The sequence below is a fragment of the Bufo bufo genome, chromosome 10 (genome assembly GCF_905171765.1).
Source record: "Bufo bufo chromosome 10, aBufBuf1.1, whole genome shotgun sequence".
In the NCBI taxonomy this organism is placed as follows: domain Eukaryota; kingdom Metazoa; phylum Chordata; class Amphibia; order Anura; family Bufonidae; genus Bufo; species Bufo bufo.
Window position 1 is genome coordinate 136,440,479 of NC_053398.1, and position 25,646 is coordinate 136,466,124.

At 44.8% G+C, this 25,646-nt stretch overlaps 1 long non-coding RNA gene across 1 annotated transcript; it reads right to left on the reverse strand.

Moving 5' to 3' along the window:
• LOC120980672 lies at window positions 1-25,443 on the reverse strand. The gene is made up of 3 exons (XR_005774560.1): window positions 25,329-25,443; window positions 15,230-15,239; window positions 1-11 (listed from the first exon to the last, which is right to left on the reverse strand). It is a non-coding gene; the product is annotated as an uncharacterized LOC120980672 (long non-coding RNA).
• Between the last annotated feature and the right edge of the window lie 203 nt (window positions 25,444-25,646).

A 25,646-nucleotide genomic window follows, 5' to 3' on the forward strand; every position in this document is an offset into this window, starting at 1 on the left:
CTGGGTCAGGTCTCTGCTGGTGGTCATGGTCCCTACTAAGTAACACTCTTCTCCTCCACTCCAGGCGGCCTCTTGCTAATAATCATACACTTCCCTTCTGTCGCTCACCTCCTCTTGATTCTCTTGGGTTTCCATAGTGTCCAGCCACAACATCCCACCAATGATGATGTCAGATTATGTCAAGCCCAGTGGCCAATTTAAAGAGATTCCCTGCTGCTGAACACCACCTGATGAATAAGGAGATTTCTTCCTGGTTCTATTCTTGTTTCTTTCTTTTGCTATTGCAACAGATTCTGAACCTGTTCCTTTCCTTGGACTTGTTTTCTGACTTCTCTCCTGCCAAGCCCCTTAGATGCTATGCCTGGGACTTGTAGACCTGACTCTTAGCTATTCTTGACTATGCTTATGACTCTTTTCTTGGCTCATGACACCTTGTTAAGAACTCCTGGAGATGAACCCTGGCTCTGTTTCACTGCTTTGACAATGCTACAGCCACCAACCCATAAATATTCTGAGGACCACAACCCAAAAAACCCTTTGACAGAAAAGTCCATACCCCCATTCTATTGTAAGGTGTCCTCTTGGAGGTCATTGTATGTGGCACACAAACATGACCTTTTTTTTTGTAGACCACGTCCCTTTATAGCTGGGCACATCCACAATGTTGACCCCTCACTGCCTGTTTGAGATAAGTCTGATGATGCAGCATCCTGGTGCCAGACAAGTTCATAGAGGGCTGTTTTCCAGGGAAAATCATCCCTGTATGTGGCACCCAGGAGATTTGCCAACTCTTCTGAGTGTCCTAGGGTCTCTCGAATGTTCAGGGATACTTGGCAGTTACCTCTTTGGAGGAGCTCAAGAAGAAACCCAGAAGAAAACCAGGGGATCCCTGAGACTTAGTGTCCCAGTCTAGCCCATGTTGAATGGACTTAGAGAGTCCACATTCTAGTACGTGATCTTAACAGTACCATTGCCAATGGGAGTGCAAATGCATAACCTCGAGAAGTAAGACTTGGTCTTCATCTTCCTTCTGCATTTTCTTCTTTACCTCAGTGCACGGGCAGAAATAGTTGAGGCTAGAAGACCTTCAAAGATGAGGCTTCTGGCAATTGTAGAATGCAAAACACATATGTATGCTTGGAGCAAACCCTGAAACAGCAAAGGGTGTTTGGGAAATATGAAGGCAGAAGTAAGACAAAAAAGGAATCCGAATCCGAAAGCCAGCTTTGTGTATAGCTGGGTGGTTTCTATATGAAAACTAATACAAAATGCATAGGTAGCAAAGCTGAAATTATCATTGACCTTTGTGTAGATCTAAATAGTGATATCGCAAATAGCACATTGTGAATTTATGTCTCGAATACAACACCCACTCCTGCTACATGATGATAGTCAGAGATAAGTAGCAGTTCACAGGTGTTACTTACAGTTATGGAATCCTGTTGTATGTTTCAAGCAAAAAAACATGTGGTGCCTCTTCCTCCCGCCTTCACCCCCTGCAATGTGCGAACACACGAAAATTAATCAAAAAGTGTTAGAAAGCGAATAAGTTTGTGAACCTGAACATCTGCTACATAGAAACTTTAATAAAACTTAATTCACTTTACACCTTTCTCTCCCCGAACTGCAAAAATTGAGCAGAACAGAACAGCCGCGCAACAGATTTCAATATCTACTGTGTACCTTCATACGAAATGGCAACACTGCAAGAAATCCCAGGGAACAGGAATGGAGATTTACTTACCTCCGGAGCAGACATCACTCCTCCATGTCAGTCCCATGCCCCGATATTGAGAAAACAGAAAAACATGCAGATAATGAAAACACAAAAAAATAAGAAAGGCGGCAGATATGGGAAACACCGGAAGAACAGGAAAAGTTATTAGTTTACATTCTGCTACTTTGTTTCTGGCTGCAAAAAAATAAAAATTCAGAGGAAAGATGTAATTTCTATTGTTATAGAAAACCCTCACTTCATCATCTGATAGTCCAGAGATTCTCATAGTCTGGCACTTACACTATTCAAAAGAAGGGTAATCTGATGTAAATAATCAAAATAACAAGAAGGTAATGTAATGTATGTACACAGTAAAAATACAAGCCAAATAATAAGTGCAGCTCTGGAGTATAATATAGGATGTAACTCGGGGTCAGTACAGGATAAGTAATGTAATGTATGTACACAGTGACTGCACCAGCAGAATAGTAAATGCAGCTCTGGAGTATAATACAGGATGTAACTCAGGATCAGTACAGGATAAGTAATGTATGTACACAGTGACTGCACCAGCAGAATAGTGAGTGCAGCTCTGGAGTATAATACAGGATGTAACTCAGGATCAGTACATGATAAATAATGTAATGTATGTACACAGTGACTGCACCAGCAGAATAGTGAGTGCAGCTCTGGAGTATAATACAGGATGTAACTCAGGATCAGTACATGATAAATAATGTATGTACACAGTGACTGCACCAGCAGAATAGTGAGTGCAGCTCTGGAGTATAATATATGATGTAACTCAGGATCAGTACAGGATAAATAAGTAATGTATATACAAAGTGACTCCACCAGCAGAATAGAGATTACAGCCAGTGTCGGACTGGGGAACTTAGGGCCTATCAGTGTAACTGATTCTGGGGCCCACCTTAGGGCTCCTGCACACTAACTTATTTATTTTCCACGTTCGTACCGTTCACTTCACTTCAATGGGGTCGCAAAAAAAAAAAAAATGACTCAGTGTGCATTCCGTGTCTGTATGTCCACATGGCCGTACAGACAAGGATAGGACGGCTCTATTAGAGGCCGGATGTTCTGTTCCGCATAATGTGGAATGCACACACCCGGTATCCATGTTTTGCGGATCCGCAATTTGCAGACTGCACAACCTCCAACGGTCGTGTTCATGAGCCCTTGCAGTGATAACAGAAATAATAAAGATGAAGTATGATGGCAGACAGTCACAGCAACATGCACAAACATACATGTGGCAGAATGTACACATATATGGATATCCTGCACTTAAGTCAGTCAGAAACAAGACGCATGCAGCGCACACCAATCACTCATTTGACACATGTGGGACACAAGACACTTATACGTGGCTCACAAGCCACTGATGCATCTGTCACATGCTGCACATACAGTACAGACCAAAAGTTTGGACACACCTTCTCATTCAAAGAGTTTTCTTTATTTTCATGACTATGAAATTTGTAGATTCACACTAAAGGCATCAAAACTATGAATTACCACATGTGGAATTATATACATAACAAACAAGTGTGAAACAACTGAAAATATGTCATATTCTAGGTTCTTCAAAGTAGCCACCTTTTGCTTTGATTACTGCTTTGCACACTCTTGGCATTCTCTTGATGAGCTTCAAGAGGTAGTCCCCTGAAATGGTCTTCACTTCACAGGTGTGCCCTGTCAGGTTTAATAAGTGGGATTTCTTGCCTTATAAATGGGGTTGGGACCATCAGTTGCGTTGAGGAGAAGGTGGATACACAGCTGATAGTCCTACTGAATAGACTGTTAGAATTTGTATTATGGCAAGAAAATAGCAGCTAAGTAAAGAAAAACGAGTGGCCATCATTACTTTAAGAAATGAAGGTCAGTCAGTCAGCCGAAAAATTGGGGCTATTTGACCATGAAGGAGAGTGATGGGGTTCTGCGCCAGATGACCTGGCCTCCACAGTCACCGGACCTGAACCCAATCGAGATGGTTTGGAGTGAGCTGGACCGCAGAGTGAAGGCAAAAGGGCCAACAAGTGCTAAGCATCTCTGGGAACTCCTTCAAGACTGTTGGAAGACCATTTCAGGGGACTTCCTCTTGAAGCTCATCAAGAGAATGCCAAGAGTGTGCAAAGCAGTAATCAAAGCAAAAGGTGGCTACTTTGAAGAACCTAGAATATGACATATTTTCAGTTGTTTCACACTTGTTTGTTATGTATATAATTCCACATGTGTTAATTCATAGTTTTGATGCCTTCATAGTCATGAAAATAAAGAAAACTCTTTGAATGAGAAGGTGTGTCCAAACTTTTGGTCTGTACTGTACATCACTGATACATAGAACATATATAGCACACACCAATCACACATAGGAAACACGCAATGCACACACCAAGACATTTATGCCTAACCCTATTAAGTGTAGCATACTTAACGGGGTGTCTCAGTTCAGCAATTGGCATTTATCATGTAGATAAAGTTAATACAAGGCACTTACTACAATGTATTGTGATTCTCCATATTGACTCTTTTCCATCACATTATGCTCAGCACGTATCCGTGGTTTTGACCACTCTGCAATCCAGCAGCGGTGGCCGTGCTTGCACACTATAGGTTAAGGTGTTGGCCTATGTGCACTTCCAGCCTTTCCCTATAGTTGCAAGCACGGCCACCGCTGCTGGATTACACGGTGGTAATAACCACGGATACGTGCTGTGTATAATGTGATGGAAAGGAGGCAATATGGACAATCACAATACATTAGTAAGTGCCTTGTATTAACTGCATTTACTGAAGTGAGACAAACCCTTTAACCCCTTTAAGCATAAATGTCTGGCATGAAATTTACCAAATCTTAACCTCCTCATATTGTACATAATCTACATTATAATATAAGGGTTGTCCTACCATAATGACCTATTGCCTATCTACAGGATCGGTGATAAATATCAGATTGCTGGGATCTGACTGCTGGAACACCCACTGATCATGAAAAAAGGGGCCCTGAGACATTCAATTACATCACCGCCAATCTATGTACACAAGGGTCTTAAGACCACATTCCCTTGATCATGGGGGTCCCAGCAGTCAGACCCCCACAAATCAGACACTTATCACCTGTCGTCTCATAGCTGTTGGACCTTTTCCCATTCCCTATCCTTAAAGGTTTGCTTTGGGTGTAAAAAAAAAAAAAAAAAAAAAAAAAATTTAAAATCTGGCCAAAAATATGTGTCAAACTAAACTAGAAATGCTCGCCCGTTAAAGGGCCAGTGTCCACTTTTTTAGTTATCTTCTATCCACAGGATCTGGGATAACTAAGTGATCCGTGGGGGTGTGAACACTGGAGCCCCCACTGATCCCCCTTCTTGATTGAGTGGCAGGTCGAGCATATGCCCTGCTTCTCCATCCTTTCTCTATGGGGTCGCCGGAGATGGCGGAGTACAGCTCTGACTTTTTCCAGTGGTCCCAAAGAGAATAAACGGAGCAGCAGGGTGTATGTGTGGCCACCACACCATCAAAAAGGGGGAACAGGACACGTTCTTGGGATCAGTGGGGGTCGAAGAATTGGACCCCACTAATCATATAGTTATGCCCTATGGTGTGGAGAGGATAACTTGAAAACCTGGACAACCCCTTTAAATCCTCAACCACCAGTATCTCTTTACATGGCAGCAGTGATGTCTGTAAATACGGAATATCATCACTGCCGCCATGTAAACCATACTTGTCAATACTAGAGAATGTAACGCACTGTGCAGAATTTTTCGGGCATGAGTGCAACCCCATTTGCAGGTCATAACCTTTAACAAAGCCCAAGCAAAGGTAGAGGAGCAACGTGAGCAAAGGGCACAAACGGAGGGTCATAACTGAAGCTGAGGCATTAGGGTCACCTGAGGCAGGGTAATAGTAGGGATCCTGGAGCAGGGGTAACTGGAGAAGAGGCAATATTAGTGGTGCATTTAGAGCGGGGGCATCTGGAGCTGGGGTATTTATGGGGGTGCACCTAAAGCAGAGGCATTAGGGTCCCTGAGGCAGGGTAATATTAGTGATCCTGGAGCAGAGGTATAAGGGGGGCAACTGGATAGGAGGCAAAATTAGGTGTGCATTTAGAGTAGGGGCATTGGGGGCATCTGGAGCTGTGGTACTAATGGGGGTGAACCTAAAGCAGAGGCATTGGGGGGGGGGACCTAGGGTAGAGTCCCCCAATGCCACTCTGAACTCTGCAGATCTGTGTCTACTATTAACAAATCCCCTATTTCCCCCTTACAGTCTCCTACAGCTCACTACTGTCACACACCTGAGAAATCAGCCGAACACCGCAGAGGAGTCCTTCTCTCCAGCAGCTACCGTTTTCTGACAGCAGGGAGGGCAGGAGGATGGTGACACATGTCCTCTCCTCCTTCACTGCCAGCAGCCCGGGAAGTTTTAGAAGATACTGCTGGGCCTCCTGTACAATTTACACCAGTAGGAGTTTGCATCACTGTGTGATACTGCCACGTAAAGGCTGCAATAATTATCTCTCCTGAGAAACAAGATAAATAATTACTCCTCCGTCTTATATCCGGGCGCAGGATACTGGGGTCTACTGAGGAATCCCCCACCTCCCGGGTGGGCCAGTCCGAGCCTGAGTGCAGCTCTGGAGTATAACGCAGGATGTAACTCAAAATCAGTACAGGATAAGTAACATAGAGGAAGGACCATGAAAAACTCTGAGTCAGCTGGACACTGGATGACTAACGGGAACTGGATCTGGAGCTTTTAGAGCCAAATGTCAGTGAGGAGAGCAGTGGACTCAAAGGAAGGACCCAGCGGCAAGGAGACGGCAAAAAATGACCGCCCTGGCCTGCAGCCTTGGAGGGACACCCGGGATGCCATGCATGCAGAGATCCAAGTGGAGAGGGGCAGAGTAGAGTGGGATAGGGGCCCAAAGAAGAGTGGGGCATAGAAGCCGGAGAAGAGGGTCATGAAACGAGTAATGTATAATTAATACTTTGCCTTGCCCCTTAAATTGTATGAATACGATCTGAATATTATTATATCCTGGAGGAGAATAATACAATTTACATCCATAAAGTGAAGGGTCGAGAGACATTTCTCCTCTGAAATTGTGTGCAGGAGAATTTACTGCTGCCGACCTCCCATAGACCTCACGTTTTTCCATTGAACGTCTGACATTTAAGGACCTCTGCAGAGAGAATTCTCCCAGAGAAAAGATCTTTCTTACTAGATACAAGAACGGACTCACCTTTCCCTGTGGATATACAACATTCCTCCTCCACAGATGACAATGCCTTAAATAATCTTCATTCTAATGAAAGTGGAGGTCGCAGCTTCTGGAGAAGAGAGTAGAACATAAGTTAATGCCCGGGATCGGCGTCTGATTCTTCCATAACTCTTCCCCAATCCCCATATAAATATCTCTTGACTTTTTCATTGTATGAATAAATGACTACAAGGCAAGGGCTTCCAAAAGGTTGCGGATTAAAGTAGCCTTTATTGTTAGGAGCATAATTAAATATTACTGGAATTTATTCTCGCTCTGTTCAGGGGAACTCGTTCTCCTAGAGAGAAATTAGCTCTCAACTAACAGCCCGGGAAAGTCATTGCATTGATAGGAACTTTAATTATTTTATATGGCGGCTGCCTTATTTGTTCTCTATGATAGAATCTAATGAGATGGCGGCTTCGAAGTCTGCTCCATTGTAAGGCTCCAGCCAGGACTCTTCATAGGGCTACATGATGATTGTAGGGCCACCATCAGAAATATCAGTGCCCGTGAACTGCCTATTATGTCTACCTCCATCTCCAAGACCAAACCTTTGCTTCAAGTAGAGCGCTGCCAACACTGTAGTTAATCAAAGTGAATGAGGTTCTCTGGATTCCTTGAAACTGTCATGGTAACTTTTAGGGTTAAACATGACCTCATTCAGTTTCATTGGCTGCGAAGCAGGCAACAGTACTTGTCTGTGCAATGTGTCATGGCCAAAGTGCCTTCTATCCTTAGCCATAGATTTACTCTAGCTGGAAATGAAGGGCACCACGATGGGGACCAGCATTGCCCATGAAATAGCCTTTTCATAGCTTCTATTGGTTAGTGGAAACTCACAGGTGAGATATGACCCTTGTTTGCTAGGACCCCTGATAGCAGTATCTCCTACCCTGCCATAATGGCTGCCATTACACAGATGCCAGTGCCCATTGGATTTAGGGAGCTCATGCAAGAGGATGTAACCATGATCTTTACTGAGAATTCAGAAGACAGGATCCCTACTAGTTACCGGAGGGTCCTGTATTGTAAGGGTATTTTAATGTACTGGTTGCTTCTGTCCCCTTTAATTCTGTCCTCTTTTATCTTACGTTTAATACTCTGTGTAATAAAGTTTTCCTTGTAATGTAGTGGGTTAGAGATAGTACCCACCCCCACTTGTGCTGATAAGAACACATTCCTGAGTGATCTCAGAGACATGCATGATGTACACTGGAGGAGGGGCTGATTGGAAAAACTTTGGTCTGCACTCACAATTACTTGGCACTCCATTGAAGACTTCATTCTAGGTAGGATGTAAGTATGGATTTGCCCTATCTGTTGTACACCCTGGGGTGTCGTCCATGTGCTACAATGTGGTGACTGGTGTTCCACCCCATATTGCATGTTGCATATTTAGGCTAGTGGTGTTTATTTTATTATTCTGTATGTGATTTGTTTGTGTTACCGTATAGTTAATCACATTTAGTAAATATATTTATTCACTTAGCCTGCATGAACTTATTTATTCTCAAATCTTTTGAATTCACATTACAGGTCCACATGTACCTTGAGCCAGTTTGGCATCCATCAGCCCAAAAACATTTCAAGGCTCCTGTCTGGAAACCGACTCCTGCAGGGGCACAATTGGTCCTTGTTCCAGGAAACCCCCAACTGAGAAGTTTAGGAGGAAACACTAAGATAGAAGAGCTATGAAAGATAAAAAAAAACATGTCTACTCCCTTCTGCAACCACCGCACCATACCTGTCAATAGGATGTGTGTGGTATTGCATTCCATTAAAGTACAAGTAAATGGGACTGAGCTGCAGTACCACACACAATGCTAGCAGCCATCTTTACCTATCCTGTTATACTGCTTTATAGTTATTCAGTATTTTACTGGGGTAACTATATAATTGTATAATAGTAAATGCTAACCAGTAAATCACCCTAGAACACTGTGGAAGGAGGGGGGGGGGGGGGTTCTGAGACCCAGTAAGACTTCAAACCCACCTTAATTACTTTCCTGTAAAATAAAGATTATAATTTACTTAGTAGCTCTGAGGATGATGTGTCATGGTGTATTCCCTCATTCCCTTAGGCTATCACTCCCTGGGCTCGGAGCAGTGAAGGAGGGGCACCTTGTTCCCTCAGAGCACTCCCTGTAGTTGTGAGGCTCCCTGCCTGATGGTGGTTCAGGTGTGCCCTTGATGTTAATGTCCCTGTGGCTGCAAGGTAGGGCATACAATGATGCAATGTCCAGTGTGTGGTGTTATAGCAGTCAATAACCAGGCCAGGTTTAACAAACAGAATTGTAGTCCATCCAGAAATAATCTGTACACAGTGCAGGCTCCTAACCATATGGCAATGCATGGGTTAGGCAATGCTGGAAACTCAGGTTGGTGACTATATTATAGCGTCTGCAATGCACACAGCTGCATGCAGGTCCAAATGATACGACTGGCCAAGTCATTCCTGTGTGTAGGGTGTCTTATAATGTTTCCCCTCCACAGCAGTAGAGTCTGGAAAGAGGAGCTATGCAGGTTACCTTGCTGACTGACTCCTCACTTGGTGATGCAGGTTCTCATCTTGTCTTTCTTTATCCCAAGGAGCTAGCAGAGATAATGTACAATTGACTCGAAAGATTAGACCGGAAGACCCTGAGAAGAGGAGCACATTGAGTCTGCTCTCTACCTCCAATTAACTAGAATCCCCTAGAACTCTCTAGCCAGGGGGTGAGCTCCTAAGAGGGCCAAGCCAGAATTATTAACTCTGTCTACTCCTACCTCAGCCTGTGGCCTGCAGCATGACACACAGGAGTCTGACTGCCAAGAAGAAGCTAAGTGCATGATTTGGCACCAGTGCCCATCCTGGATAGCGGGACAGCAGCAGGGCAGAGCGCCACAATAATAAGCAGGCCCAAACGACTAGTATAGCAAAGCTAGACAGCCGATCTAGCAGTGCTTGATGGCTGGGGTAGCAGATCTAAGCCGTCATTGCGACATAGTCATTGTGGTCCAATATAGCAGCGGTGTAGCAGTACTGGAGTTCAGATGTAGCAGTGCAGATGGATGATGTAGCAGAGCCGGAGGACCAAAATACCAGTTTTAGATGGCCAGGTTAGCAGGGATGCAGGGAAAAAACTGTATAATTGGGTGGAGTACTGCCGCCGGAGAAGCGTTTAAGTAGTCCAGCTGGATGACATCATCAGAGTTTTCACGAGTTGCCATGGCAACCCAATGCACTAAAGGAGAGATAGACTAGGCTGGAGAAGAGGAGCAAGGTGGCGAGAATGCTGTAAAAGTTGACAGGTGAGGAACAATTTATTTTCTCAATAAAAAAAATCTTTTGTCTCCTTTTTTCACTAAAAGCTACAATTTATCAGAATTACCATGCGATGGAAAATGGCACGAGATTCTTACTGACATCAGAAATGGCTACAACGGTCCCATATGGTTTGGAGGTTGAAGGTCATTTAGAACAAAGTAAATTGCATATACAGTATAGAAAAAGGTTGTTTTTAGACTGAAAATCCCAACTGCATTGCGGAGTCTCAATGGGCTGACTTCAAAAGGACACTTAAAGTCTTTGAAAAGTGCCAACGTGTCCAGTACATTCTCTCTTTGAGACGTGTACAAATGGTAATGACGGAGCGGGATGTGCACCCTTACTTTGAGCCAGCGCTCTCACAGCTGTGTTTCTTATCCTTCTTAAAAGCCAAAGTGAATGAAGGAAAAGAATCTTTCTGGAGTAAAAGAACATTAGAACATTGGGTCAGGAAAATAAAGTGCAATAAAGCAGTTGTTACTTTGTATGGCTAGTAGGAGATTTTTTTACGAAACAGTTAATAGAGAGTTTTATATATAGAATTTATCTATAGAAAATGTTCAATCACTTGGTTAATATAGCACTATGCATCTCTCACTTTGTACTGATCCTGAGTTACATACTGTATTGTACTTGGGGGCAGCGCTCACTATTCTGCTGGTGGAGTCACTGTGTACATACATTGCATTACTTATCCTGTATTGATCCTGAGTTACATCCTGTATTATACTCCAGAGCTGCACTCACTATTCTGCTGGTGCAGTCACTGTGTACATACATTACTTATCCTGTACTGATCCTGAGTTACATCCTGTATTATACTCCAGAGCTGCACTCACTATTCTGCTGGTGCAGTCACTGTGTACATACATTACTTATCCTGTACTGATCCTGAGTTACATCCTGTATTATACTCCAGAGCTGCACTCACTATTCTGCTGGTGCGGTCACTGTGTATATACATTACTGATCCTGTACTGATCCTGAGTTACATCCTGTATTTATTTTCTTAAGATTTTAAAGACATAACAAATAAATACAGAAATCACACCAAAACATAACACAAAACCCAAACCAAAAATATAGGACATAATGCACCTCAGCATGGTACAGACAACACCGGTCCAGCCCAACACTCGCTTCCCCATAGAACACCCACTATATACAGTATTTACAATATTTACAATTTCTATTTCAATATCAATGTACCTATTTCAATGACAATGTAACCTTCTTGATCCGGTTGCACCCTACCTACACACAGCAAAATACTAATAAACTTACAAAAATCCCACACGCCAACAACCCAATTAAACACACACATTTTTTTGGGGGGCCCTGAGCTGGTCCCACATCCCATGCCCCCAGTACATGATAACAGACGTCCATGAACCAGCCCAAAATTTCTCATATACCCCAAAAGTCCCCAATGTCCCATGGAACCCTAGAACTCTCCCCCCATTTGCCCCCCACCCAACCTAACACTACACCCAACAACTCAAATTATAAAATATATAAATCACTATGCAAATATACAACATATATAAACACTACATACCAATATATACATATAGACATATAAACTAAAATACATGGCAGACCACCCATACCACCCACAGTGAGGCTTTTCAGCCACACACAACCATTAAAGCCCAAGTTCGGCACCTGCAAGCCGTATGCCCTTGTACAGCCACCAAAACAAAACAAAAATCTAGAGTGTCAGCATCAGCCCACGACCAGGAAGGAAGACAACAGGCTAGGGTACCCTAAAGGCAAAACCCTTCCAGAGGAGAAAGGCTCTACCCGCCCCCAACTTCTTATACTCCAGAGAGCGCACCTTCACCAGGTCTTCAAGAATGTTCCTAACCACCTCATCCACGGGGAGGATTTTGCTCTGCGTCAAGACTAAACATTGTGCATGCCACGTGTAGTACCTGACCACTGAGCTGACTAGGAATAAAGTGCAGTGGTCCCTACCACCCAGGTGTCTGAATGATCCATAGGCCCATTCCGCATAGGAAAGAGTGACCAGCCTAGGCCAGCCGATGGAGATCCCCATCCTGATGTCAACCTCTGTGTTAAAGGGACAATAAAGCAGGAAGTGGTCCATGCTCTCCAGCACACCACCGCACTCATCTCTCCTATACTTCAGACTGTCCCTCTCACACAGTTTCCCATGGAAGCAGCACCAAGTCAAGTCAAACAACTTCAAAGGGATCCTAATGGAATTCAAAAGCCGTAACCCGAACCTCAGATCCCAACTTGGGAAGTCCCTGCGTGCCAGAGGTTTCTGGAAATGGGTCAACAGAACCCTCTGGTCAAGGAGTTTCCTTCACTGAGTCCTGATTTCCCACATTCCCAGACCCCACTGACGTAATACCATCAGAACCAGGGCAGAATAAGCCGGGAGATGCCCATGTGGTGTGCAGAGATCCTTCACTTGCCCCCCTGTCTCCCATTCCTGGCAGAAAGGCTGAAACCATCCCCGATAGGAGACTACCCACGGAGAAGCCCTCTCTTTCCAGAGGCTTACGAGATTAATCCTAATAAAGGTGTTCACCAGGAACACCACAGGGTTGACCATACCCAACCCTCCTAGCAACCTCCCGCCTGACAAGGTTCAGTATATTTCCCAATAACATCTGGAAGAACAGACTGTAGACCTGAGTCCAGAAAGGTTCTGGCAAGATGCACACACTGCCCAGATATAACAGCAAAGGGATCAGGTAGGTTTTTAAAATGTTCACCCTTTCCCTGAGGGTCAAAGACCAACCCTTCCACTGGTCCACCCTCTGAGCGGCAATCTTAAGCCTGCTATCCCAATTTTGATGGTAATCCCCCTGGCCAAATTCAACGCCGAGGACTTTTTAAACTCCTGGGGCTCTAGAAGGGTGTCAGAGAGATCAAAATCAGAATCTCCACCTCCCAGCCAGAGACTCTCATACTTATCCCGGTTGATCTTGGACCCAGATGACACTGAGTAGCGTTCTACCTCCAACAGCACCCACTCTGCCTCCCCTCTCGAAGACACAAAGAGAGTTACATCATCAGCATATGCTACCACCCTCAGTGTGGTCTCCGGAGCTGCCCAATCCATCCCAACACCCGCCAACGGCCAAGGATCAACCCTTCTAAGGAAGGGATCAATCGCGAACATGTACAATAGCGGGCTCAAAGGACAACCCTGGCAAACCCCAGATCCCACCTCAAAAGGGCAGCCAATCCAGCCATTCACAAGTGGGAAACTATCTCCTCCTGCATACAAAGTCTTAAGCCAATCAACAAACCCCCCCGGCAGGCCATATCTCAGAAGGACAGACCAGAGGCACTCGTGGTCAATGCAATCAAACGCTTTCGCCTGATCCAAGAACAGCATGTACCCCTTCCAGTGACCTGCCATTCCCTGCTCCACGGCCTCCTGGACACTGAGCACAGGACTAAAAGTACTGCAGCCTGGAACAGAGCAATGCTGGGCCCCAGAAAGGGGCTGGGGTGCAAACTTCACCAACCGATTAAATAGCACCTTCACCAGAATCTTTCTGTCCACACCAAGGAGTGCTATGGGACGCCAATTCTCAATGTGGAATGGATCTTTACCATTTGACAGAATGATTCGGGCTGACCTCCTCATTGACTTTGGTAGAGTACCCGAGGAGAGACACTCAATGAATACCTCAGTTAAGAGGAGAACTAAGGTGTCCTTAAAGATCTTATAAAACTCAGATGTTAAGCCATCTGGACCTGGTGATTTTTGGGAGCAAGTCCCATAATCACCAGACTGACTTCCTCTTTCTGGATAATTTCAGTCAAAACGTCAAGAGAGGGGTATGCCCCGGTTCAGGAACAGTTTCAGCCAGGAAAGCCGATAACTTATCACGATCGAGATCCCTCTAAGCCATGAGATATGAGTAAAAGGATCTGATGATCTCCAAGGGTCCTGATCTGGACCTTTTCAGGGAACTTGTACTATCAATCAGTCCTGACACAATCTTATTACTCACTGACATCCTGCAGTTTCTGTAAGGGTCGGGCGAGCAGTATTTCGAGTAATCCCTCTGAAAAACCAAAGATGCGTGTCTATTGTACTGACACCTCATAAGCAAAGACTTTACTCTGCAGATCTCCTCATGGCTACCCCCAGTCGAGACAAGACGTTCGAGTTTCCTCCTCAGGCCCTGATACAGGTGGTACCTAAGACTCCTGAGGCTCGAGAGCTGGCGGAAGAATCTCCCCACCCTTTCCTTGAACATCCCCCACCAATCAGACTTACTGCTACCAGTAATGGTACCTGGCTTTGAGCGAAATCCTCAAAGGACTGCCTTATCTCTGCTTCTTCCAAGAGAGATGAATTGAGCCTCCAGTAGCCTCTTCCCATCCGGGGGTCTCTGTAACATTCAGAGAAAACAAAATCAAACAGTGGTCGGAGAACTACACAACAGTCACGGTTGAAGAGACGGCTTCCGCCTTTAAATAAAACCTATCTATTCTAAACCTAGAAACTACACCTATGATAGGTGAACCCCGGGTGGCCTGGGTTGTGCCGGATGTGGACATCTACCAGGCGAGCCTCACTAGCTATACTATTGAGCGCAACGCTGTCATAAGTCAGCTTGTCCCTGGAACCTCCCCTATCCTGGGGCCTCGTTACACTATTGAAGTCCCCTCCAAAGACCACCTGCCGACTTGTAAAAAGATAGGGCTTGATCCTTATAAAGAGACACTTCCGGTCCCACTTGGACTGGGGACCACAGATGTTAATTAGATGAAGTTCTGGTCCCTTCATGAGGACATCCAAGATTAGACACCTCCCCATTTCTAATTCAATAACCTGTTGGCATTCTACCGTTGCGGTAAAAAGGACCGCAACCCACTATACAGCTCAACCACAAGAGACCAGTAGGAGGCTCCGCGCCTCCACTCCCTTTAAGCTCTAAATACGGCCGCCAAATCTGGCAGCCTGGTCTCCTGCAAAAATACAATGTCAGCTTCAACCAGGCTGAAAATAATCAAAGGCCGCAAATCTAACCGTATCTGACTTATGCTTGCGACATTAATGGACGTCAGTGTCAACGGAGTCGGTGCCACCATCATGGGTGATTCAATTAGATGGCTTTCTTTTTCCCACTGCCCATGCCATCCTTTCCATCAGATGATGGCTTACCTCTTTTCAAAGAAACAGATGTGTACATCTCTCCTCTGTCCTTGTGCTCTGACTCCAGGCCAGCCCCCACCCGTGAGGACATATTTTTCCCAGGAGAAGGAGGCTTGGCGTCCCCCGCAGTCTCCGGTGTTGCCCCAACTCCCAGAACCTCTCCCCCGGCTCCCTCTCCCAAAGAGGGGTAGGTGTCACCGATGGCTTGGAACCGGTTTGAGAGACTAAGCAGAGGGGGTTGGTTGTATCTTCCTTTGGAATCTTGTGGGTGGGAGAAGACCTTAAATCTCAATTTTTTCCCTATACATTTTTTATCCTGCTTTTTCTCTTGCCATCCCCCACTTTTCCCATCCATACTTTTGTCATGAGGGGATATTGAGGAGATGGCACCTTCCTCTTCTTGGATGCTCCTAATTTCCTCATCCATTTCACTGTCTCTTCGGGCCTCAGCATTAGCAACAGCCTCATTGGCGAGATTGTCCCAGTTTCCCCAGTTGCCTGACGTTCCTGAGACTTGCCCGTCTCCCTCTCCCTTTGGCGTTTTACCTGACGCCTCAGTTGGGCAGGTGTCTTTTGCTTACTTTTCCTCCCTGGCACCTCTGTTCCTTCACTTCTGCCAGCCTCTCCCCCAGTAGAATTGGCCTCATGGCTTTCTCACACTGGGGTATTGACAGCATTGGCAAAGGAATGAGGGCAGCGACTGAATGGGTGACCTAAGTCACCACACAGGTGACGCCTAATCTCCACACATGATGCAGCGAGGTGACCTTTCTCCCCACAGAGCGCGCACTTCTGTACAGTGCAGTTAGCACTGAAGTGTATGGGGCTGCCGCATCTGTGGCAGAGCTTCGGCTGACCCTGTTAGAAAATCTGGATACAATCCCTTCCAAGGAAGGTTGCAGATAGTATGTGGGTAACCATGTTTCCAGACCAGATGCTATATTCATCCCTGTTCTTCTTGGGAACTTCCACCACCTCCCCATATCAGCCAAGCCACATCATGATGTTAATACACGAGAGTGATTCGTTACGGGTTAAAACGGTCACCCTCTTGACGTTGTTCTGACGAGACACTGCCTGGATGGCATAGTCTCGCCATCTGGGCTCGTTCCTTGTTACCTCATAGTTAGACCAGAAGAGCTCAAGCCCCTCCGGCCGAACAAAGCTGACATCGAACTCGGGGGCCCCATTGGGATCTATCAAGGCATAGATGTCAGTTGCCTTGAAGCCCATCTTTAACAGGAGCTCAACTACTTCTGATCTTGAAGGATATGTATCACTGCCCCTCCACCTCAGACAAACCACATTCCTACGGAGATCACCCTCCCCAGCTGTCAGGAGAGACCACACGGTCTCCCTGCTCCTTTCCTCTTGGAAGGCTGAGAGGCCATGCCTCTCTATCCAGAAGGATACATCAACCTCCCTACCCCCTACATTGATTGTTCTCTCCCCTCTCTTTAGAGCCTCCAGAAGATGCTGCTGCAAAACGCCGTCTCCAGAGCCAGACGACAAGGAGGGCCCCCTATTTCCCCCTGCTGTGACATTAGCATAGCTGTGCACAGGGGCTGCCGCAGCCGGGGGGGCAACAGGACCAGGTCCCACACCCTCCCCACTTACCAAAGACCCTCCACCCCCCACTTCCATATCCTCTATCACCAAACCTGCCTCACTTATAACGGATGCTGTGCCCACCCTTCCTTCCCTCCTACCACCACTCACTCCACCACCCAAACCCCCAGACACATTTTTATTATCAAAAACATTCCCCCCACCTCCTCCCACATTCTCCCATCCACTTATTCCCTCACTCATACTGGCTGAACTGGTGTGTTTTGGTCTAAGCTTTGGTACATCAGCATCACTGGGCCCTGGGGCCAGAGCTGCCTCCACAAGACAGGCCGCCAGCCCCTTGTGTAAGGGCCAGTCAGCATGCTTACCCTGCTTAGAAGGAGCCACAACCGCACTTTTATCATTGCCCTCCGCTTCATCAGTACTATTCTTCACAACTTTTGGGCGCCGCTGATCAATTACTGGGCACCGATGATCCAAAACCAGAAGCTTCTGATCTTTCATGGCGCTGCTCATCTGGACCAGCAGCGCCAATACAAAACAAAGGTTTTAGTCCCAGTTCTAGTCCTTTATTGGGAGGCGTAACCATCATAGCCCCAGCAGCTCCTTCATGCCTCTGCTGCCCCTAGGGAACAGCGTCGTCAGCGGTCAGAGCCACCAGAGCTCTCGCAGCCTACTCTGGCGTGGAGCCGCCCCCCCCCCCCCTCCCATCAGGGAGCAAACTCCAGCGCCAGAGCCTTTTCTCTTACCCCCCGCGGTAACCTTCCTGTCCGGCTTTTCAGCCAGTGCCGCACCAGCTCCATCCAGTCACTGTGTACATACATTACTTATCCTGTACTGATCCTGAGTTACATCCTGTATTATACTCCAGAGCGGCACTCACTATTCTGCTGGTACAGTCAGTGTGTACAGCCAGGTCCATAAATATTGGGACATCGACACAAATCTAACATTTTTGGCTCTATACACCACCACAATGGATTTGAAATGAAACGAACAAGATGTGCTTTACCTGCAGACTGTCAGCTTCAATTTGAGGGTATTTACATCCAAATCAACGGTGAACGGTGCAGGAATTACAACAAACAAACTTTCACTTTTTAATACTTGGTTGCAAATCCTTTGCAGTCAATTACAGCCTGAAGTCTGGAACGCATAGACATCACCAGACGCTGGGTTTCATCCCTGGTGATGCTCTGCCAGGCCTCTACTGCAACTGTCTTCAGTTCCTGCTTGTTCTTGGGGCATTTTCCCTTCATTTTTGTTTTCAGCAAGTGAAATGCATGCTCAATCGGATTCAGGTCAGGTGATTGACTTGGCCATTGCATAACATTCCACTTCTTCCCTTAAAAAACTCTTTGGTTGCTTTTGCAGTATGCTTTGGGTCATTGTCCATCTTTACTGTGAAGTGCCGTCCAATGAGTTCTGGCTGGACCGGGCAACATGTCTGGCCATGTAACTCAATCAACAGCAGGCAGATTGGCGCTTCTTCACCTGTAGTTACAGATCTTCACAGGTGAAGAACTTTTGCTAATGAGATGAATCAATTCACTCATCCCTCTGCCATACGATATAATATAACAAGACTAAACAATGTTACCAGGAAATATAACTAGACCAGAATATGCCACCAGTGACCAGACCAAACAATATTACCAGACCAAGCTCTACCTGTGAAGCAGACAAAACCACCAGACCATATAACATCTCAAGACCAACCAAGGTCACCAGACAATACAACTGGAGTAGAATATACCACCAGACCAAGTTATACGTCCAAAGCAGACAAAACCACAAGACCAGCCAGTACCACCAAATTAAACAAGACCACCAGACCAGAGAATGCCACCAGACTGAAGAACAGCAACAGGCCAGACAACACAACTAGAGAAAAAACCGAGCATTGCCACCAGAAAGGAAAATATCACCAGACAATAACACCAGTAGTTGTCTTCATTCAGCCCCTGTGCTGGGTCTCCACAACTTTTTATGATCACTGTGTATTATAATTATTATAATGCTCTTCATTCATAGATATTTTCCAGATGTCCTTAGGCGCACAGGGGTTGTGCCATGATTGACATAAAAAATGAAAAGCAAACATCATACAGTATAGTACATGACAGTCTCTTTCGAACAAAGCTAGAACCAGCCCTGTACCTCACATGGAACCAATTGTTCTGCTAGATTATGGCTGGTGGCGCTATATAGATACTGTCGATTTTATAGAATAGCTCAGTGGCTAAACTAAATTTTTCATTACATGCAATTAGAAAAGTACTCAGATCCACTGGCTGGTTTTAAAAATGTAGACTGTGTTTGCGCGGCACAACCCCTCTAAGAGCTGTCACAACAACATTACAAAAATTCATCCTTTGCCATGTTCGAGAGGACTTCTTTTGAGGTCGATGTGATGATGTCATCAGTCACGCATGGGCGTCCCGTCCCCCCTCTTTCCCTCTCAGTTTCTTTCTCTGTGTATCACTTTGAGGAGACTTTAGTTCCGTGACAAAAGTTAATAACCTATTGATTATTTTTTTTGAAGGACATGTCATAATTTATTTATACTGCCTTCAGAGCTTCCTTAAACTCACCATTAGAACATCTACAGATACGGGGAGCCCATCTAGAATGCAAAGCAGGAGTCCCGTGTGCAGAGGTGTTCTTATTTTGCCTCACAGAGGAACACTGTTTCAACAAATGTATCACATCTTCAGTGTCCTTTTTGGCCCATTTCCCTTTTTCTCGGCTTGGATGCCGTCAGCAAGTTGCTGTTGACAGATCTGCTCTTCTCATCATTACCTCTTTTAATTTGCCAATTTCTATCCGGTTGCGAATGAACCTTCGGTGTGATAGACTCGTTATCTCCTAATACTCCCTGCAGCCATGGCTGGTTAACACTTGACTGCCCGGCGCTGGTATTAAGGGAGTCATATTGTACTGTGCCCCATATGTAATATATAATCAGAATAGAACATGCTGAATGCAGATACAACTCTATGAGCCTTCATCTGAATGTCCTCCTGCATTGTAATGACCTGTCAGGCGATGTCGTGTGAATGAGTTTTTGTGATTCTCCCAGACAGAGAAAGTGCCGGGAAGATGTATGTAATAATTGGAATAGCCTCACCTGCTTTTATTATAGGTGATCCCACAGGTGAAATATGGGGCTCTTCTCCCAATTGCCTGCCTGAATGCAATTACATTAACAAAGAATTGATAAAGTGAGCAGCGGCGGCTATTTTCCATGGTAATAGAATACATTAGGCAGAGGCTTGGAATAATGGATCGCGCGCAGCATCTACATACAAACAATCCCGGTTTTATTTTAACCATCTGCTGACTTTTTCTCATAGACGATAATGTTGTTCGTCAACTCACAGCGTTAATCCCGATCCAATAAACAGTCGGGGATTTTACCCTATTGCAACGTTAGTCCACATTTTTCAATTTTTTTTAAAATTCAGAATCTATCATTATAGAAGTCAGATCTCACTTTTTTCGAATGCAGAACTCCAAAAACCCTGCATAGGTAAGAGCTGAATAATATGGTTTTTACTTCTTGAAGCCACCACCAGGAGGAGCTCAGGAGCTTACTGCATACTGATTTATTATTGAGTTCAATGTATAAACAGTATGCATTAGAGGCATATGCTCCCCCTAGAGGTGGCTGCAGACAGAATGCTATCATTTTATTCTTTGTCTATGTCAGGGGAGCTCTGTATTTCAACATGCTGGCTTAACCTCTTCGCACTCCACCCAAATTAGCACCTCACAATGGGAAGGTAGTTATTGCGCGATGTACTGTTATGGTGAAGTGATGGCAGAAGCTCAGGAGGTGTACCCACCTCAGGACTTGCAGGTGCTAACACTGTAACTCTGGCAACCTGCAGACATCAACATCTCAGTGGTTAGAAAAAGGAAGGGGGTTCCCTCTGTCAAACAGTCCAAACACTGCCAAGATGCAGATGTGGGGCTCTGAAGGCTTTCCATGCAAGTCTAAGATCTAACAATGGCCTACAAGCCTGGCATCTACTGTATGTATTTATAATACAGGATGTAACTCAGGATCAGTACAGGATAAGTAATTTATGTACACAGTGACTCCACCAGCAGAATAGTGAGTGCAGCTCTGGAGTACAACACATGATGTAACTCAGGATCAGTACAGGATAAGTAATGTATGTACACAGTGACTCCACCAGCAGAATAGTGAGTGCAGCTCTGGAGTATAATACAGGATGTAACTCAGGATCAGTACAGGATAAGTAATGTATGTACACAATGACTCCACCAGCAGAATAGTGAGTGCAGCTCTGGGGTATAATACAGGATGTAACTCAGGATCAGTACAGGATAAGTAATGTAATGTTTGTACACAGTGACTCCATCGGCAGAATAATGAGTGCAGCTCTGGAGTACAACACATGATGTAACTCAGGATCAGTACAGGATAAGTAATGTATGTACACAATAGCTCCACCAGCAGAATAGTGTGTGCAGCTCTGGAGTATAATACAGGATGTAACTTAGGATCAGTACAGGATAAGTAATGTAATGTATGTTCACAGTGACTCCACCAGCAGAATAGTGAGTGCAGCTCTGGAGTATAATACAGGATGTAACTCAGGATCAGTACAGGATAAGTAATGTATGTACACAGTGATTGCACCAGCAGAATAGTGAGTGCAGCTCTGGAGTATAATACAGGATGTAACTCAGGATCAGTACAGGATAAGTATTGTATGTACACAGTGACTGCACCAGCAGAATAGTGAGTGCAGCTCTGGAGTATAATACAGGATGTAACTCAGGATCAGTACAGGATAAGTAATGTAATGTATGTACACAGTGACTGCACCAGCAGAATAGTGAGTGCAGCTCTGGAGTATAATACAGGATGTAACTCAGGATCAGTACAGGATAAGTAATGTATGTACACAGTGACTCCACCAGCAGAATAGTGAGCGCAGCTCTGGAGTATAATGCAGGATGTAACTCAGGATCAGTACAGGATAAGTTATGTATGTACACAGTGACTCCACCAGCACAATAGTGAGTGCAGCTCTGGAGTATAATACAGTATGTAACTCAGGATCAGTACAGGATAAGTAATGTTATGTTTTTACACAGTGACTCCATCAGCAGAATAATGAGTGCAGCTCTGGAGTACAACACATGATGTAACTCAGGATCAGTACAGGATAAGTAATGTATGTACACAATAGCTCCACCAGCAGAATAGTGAGTGCAGCTCTGGAGTATAATACAGGATGTAACTCAGGATCAGTACAGGATAAGTTATGTAATGTATGTACACAGTGACTGTAATTAATTCTATATGTAAACTGTAACAGAGCAGATATTGTAAATACAATTTAAGTGCAATTTCTTCTACTGATTCATTTCTTTCATTTCTTATCAAATCTGTCATGTGCAGAAAGGTTTGTCAGATGTAACAGATCCTATCATTTTCTTTAGGATCACATTTATGATTTGCATGGGGCTGCAGAAAAATTGCAATGCACCAATATTGCAAAACTTAGTTCTGCTACATTTGCGGAATCCTCATTTTTAACCTTAGTCTGTATTCCTCTTCAGTAACCAAAAGCAGATAGTAAATTCAAAGCAAAAGATGAAACAAAAAAAAAGAAACTCCTATAATGCAGAATCTGATAGATGGCGGCGCTATATGGAATGATATTTATTTATTATGATCACTGTGCCATGAACAGTTATCTAAAATTGCCCAGGAATGCGGCCATGAAATACTCCAACTATCTCCTCGTACACACACTAATAACTCTATTCTTTTCAATAAAACTTTATATTTCACAATAACCAACACCAGGGTTCAAGCTGGAAGGGATTTTTTTTAGTGTCATGCGGACAGGTATTTTATCTGGCAAATGATTCTAGTCGCGCTGCAGGCGAAACAAGAACATTTCTCCCTCCTTTACTGTATACATATATATATATATATATGAAGCGGCAACAGATTCCTTTATTTATTACCTTTCTGAAGTGTAAGTCAATAAGCATTTATTATGTTCCGGGAAGCAATGAATCTGCTTCTGACACCGCTATAAAATGCTTAGAAAGAGCAAGTGCTTAGGGTCGGACATTAATCTTCCGGATAGTTTTATGCAAATGGAAGGTGTGCTCACCGCACGGCGCGGGCTTACCTGGCTCCAAGGCATACGACGAGACTCCTTAGAGAGCCAAATGCTCTAGAAGAAATGTAGCGCTCCCACCCCCCTCATCAGCGTAAACTGTGTCCTATTAATATTCTACAATGACATCTTTCCCGCATGTGTGTTAAAGTGTAACTGTCATTCTTTTGTTTCTTTTTCTAATGTATAAGGGCAGTGATACTGACCATTTTTGTAATATACTTTAATTACTGAAATTATACATTTCTATTAGAAAAATAGCTCTAAAGTGGCCCATTTTAAGCCTTAGCAACGCTCCTTTGTCTTCTGTTTACATAAGTCTCTGCAGTTATGTAAACAGAAGACAGGGGGATGTTGCTAAGGCACAACATGGGCCACTTTAGAGCTATTTTTCTAATAGAAATGTACAATTTCAGTAATTAAAGTATATTACAAAAATGGTCAGTATCACTGCCCCTACACATTACAAACAAAAAATAAAAAATTTAAATTAATGGGAGTTAAAGGGGTTGTCCCATCTCAGACGATGGGGGCATATATCTAGGATATGCCCCCATTCTCTACACTGAGAAAGGAGCCCTGAAAGGGGTGGAGAGCGCACTGTGCATACGCGGCTGCTCGCCAAACATAGGTGAGCACTGGTTCAATTTTTTCCGTTTGGGCCATAGAAGTGATTGGGAGCAGTGGTGGCGCATGCGCAGTGAGCTCCCAGTCACTTCTATGGGGAGAGCGCTTGGTGGTGGCCGGACCGGAGTCCTCCAGACACCACTTTCCCAGCTCCGTTCTCGATATAGGTGCGGGTCCCACCTATCAGACAATGGGGACATATTGTAGCGATATGTCTGAGATAAGCCAACCCCTTTATATGGACAGAAAAGTGATAGACTAAGAGCATCATGTCATGTAGTGGCAGCCGCCTGCAGAGAAAACCCACGTGAGCAAGGTTTTTAGGTTGACATTGGGCCACACCATTCTGCCGGTACCACCACAGATTTATATACGAAACCACAAGGCCGTTAGCAATGAAGCTCATGATGGACCCCATTGACTACACAGGATAGGTGATAAGTGATGACTTTGTGTCCCAGCACTGGGAGCCCCATTGATCACAAGAACAGGGGTCATGCATAGAGGAGGAGTTTCCATGGAGTGGCAGCTGAGCATGCCCACTACTGCTCCATTCGAAATCTATGGGACTAGTGGAGAAGGCCAAGTGCTTACTCCTTTCAAAGTCCTTATCACTGAGGAAAAGAGGCATGTGGGACACAGGATCCCTGTTCATGTGATCAGTGGGGGTTCCAGCACTGAGGCCCCAGGGATCAGACAGATATCACCTATCCTGTGGTTTGGTAATAAATTTCAATTTTGGCAAAAACTCCTTCAATCGGAACAGTACCAACCATCTGCAGTGAGCTCATTAGTAAAACTTGGGCCAATTTTGCTCATTATCTTTGAGTTCCAATTTATTGATTGAAGATTAAATTGCAATACTCTGCCTGACCAGATGGTGTGCTGTTACAAAGGAAGATCCCGTGAGCAGCATAGACACAAAGCACGTTCATTTATACTCAAGTAGTAAATTATTCTACAGCTCCACCTAATGGAAGTTTGTTATTATACATTACATTATGTATTCTTTTGTAGGAGTTTTCTAGGATCTCGCAAACACCCACCTCTCTTAAGTATTAAAAACTCAGTAGAAGAAAGTTTGTAATATACTTCCTGGTACAAAGTTGCGTGGATCAGCTTCTCGGGAACCTGATCTCATGACACACCTCTTCTGATGATCCAGCTTCTGCCAACATCACGTCCTTTACCATGGTTCTGGCCTCGGCGATGGACGGGATGTCACTTCCACTGTGAACAGGGCCCTAACTATTCCTCTCCTGACGCATGCGCAAACTCTTGAATCCACTTCATCTGTGCATGCGCATGGGAGAAGAAGAAAGTGATGTCCCATCCATAGCCCAAGCCGAAAACCCGGTAAAGGAACAGGTGACCACCGGGTTCCGTGTTGGAGCGGTAAATATATTGGAGCGGTAAATATATTATAAACTTTTTTCTACAGGTGTGTTATGTCTAATAAGGGTGGGTTTGTGGGACCTGATAGATCCTGGAAAGACCCCCATCTGTCAGCAGATTTGCACCTATGACACTGGCTGACCTGTTTCATGTGCACCTGGCAGCTGATAGCATCTGCATTGGTCCCATGTTCATATGTGCCCGCATTGCTAAGGAAAATTAAGTTTTAATATTAACAGTAATATTAACAGTAATAACATTACACCTAGAGGCTCTGCTCTCTCTGCAACTGCTGCGCCCTCTGCACTTTGATTGACAGGAACAGGAATTCACTGTCTGGCCCTGTCAATCAAACTGCAGAGGACGCGGCCGTTGCAGAGAGAGCAGAGCCTCTAGGAGTAACGGCAACGCCCCCGTTG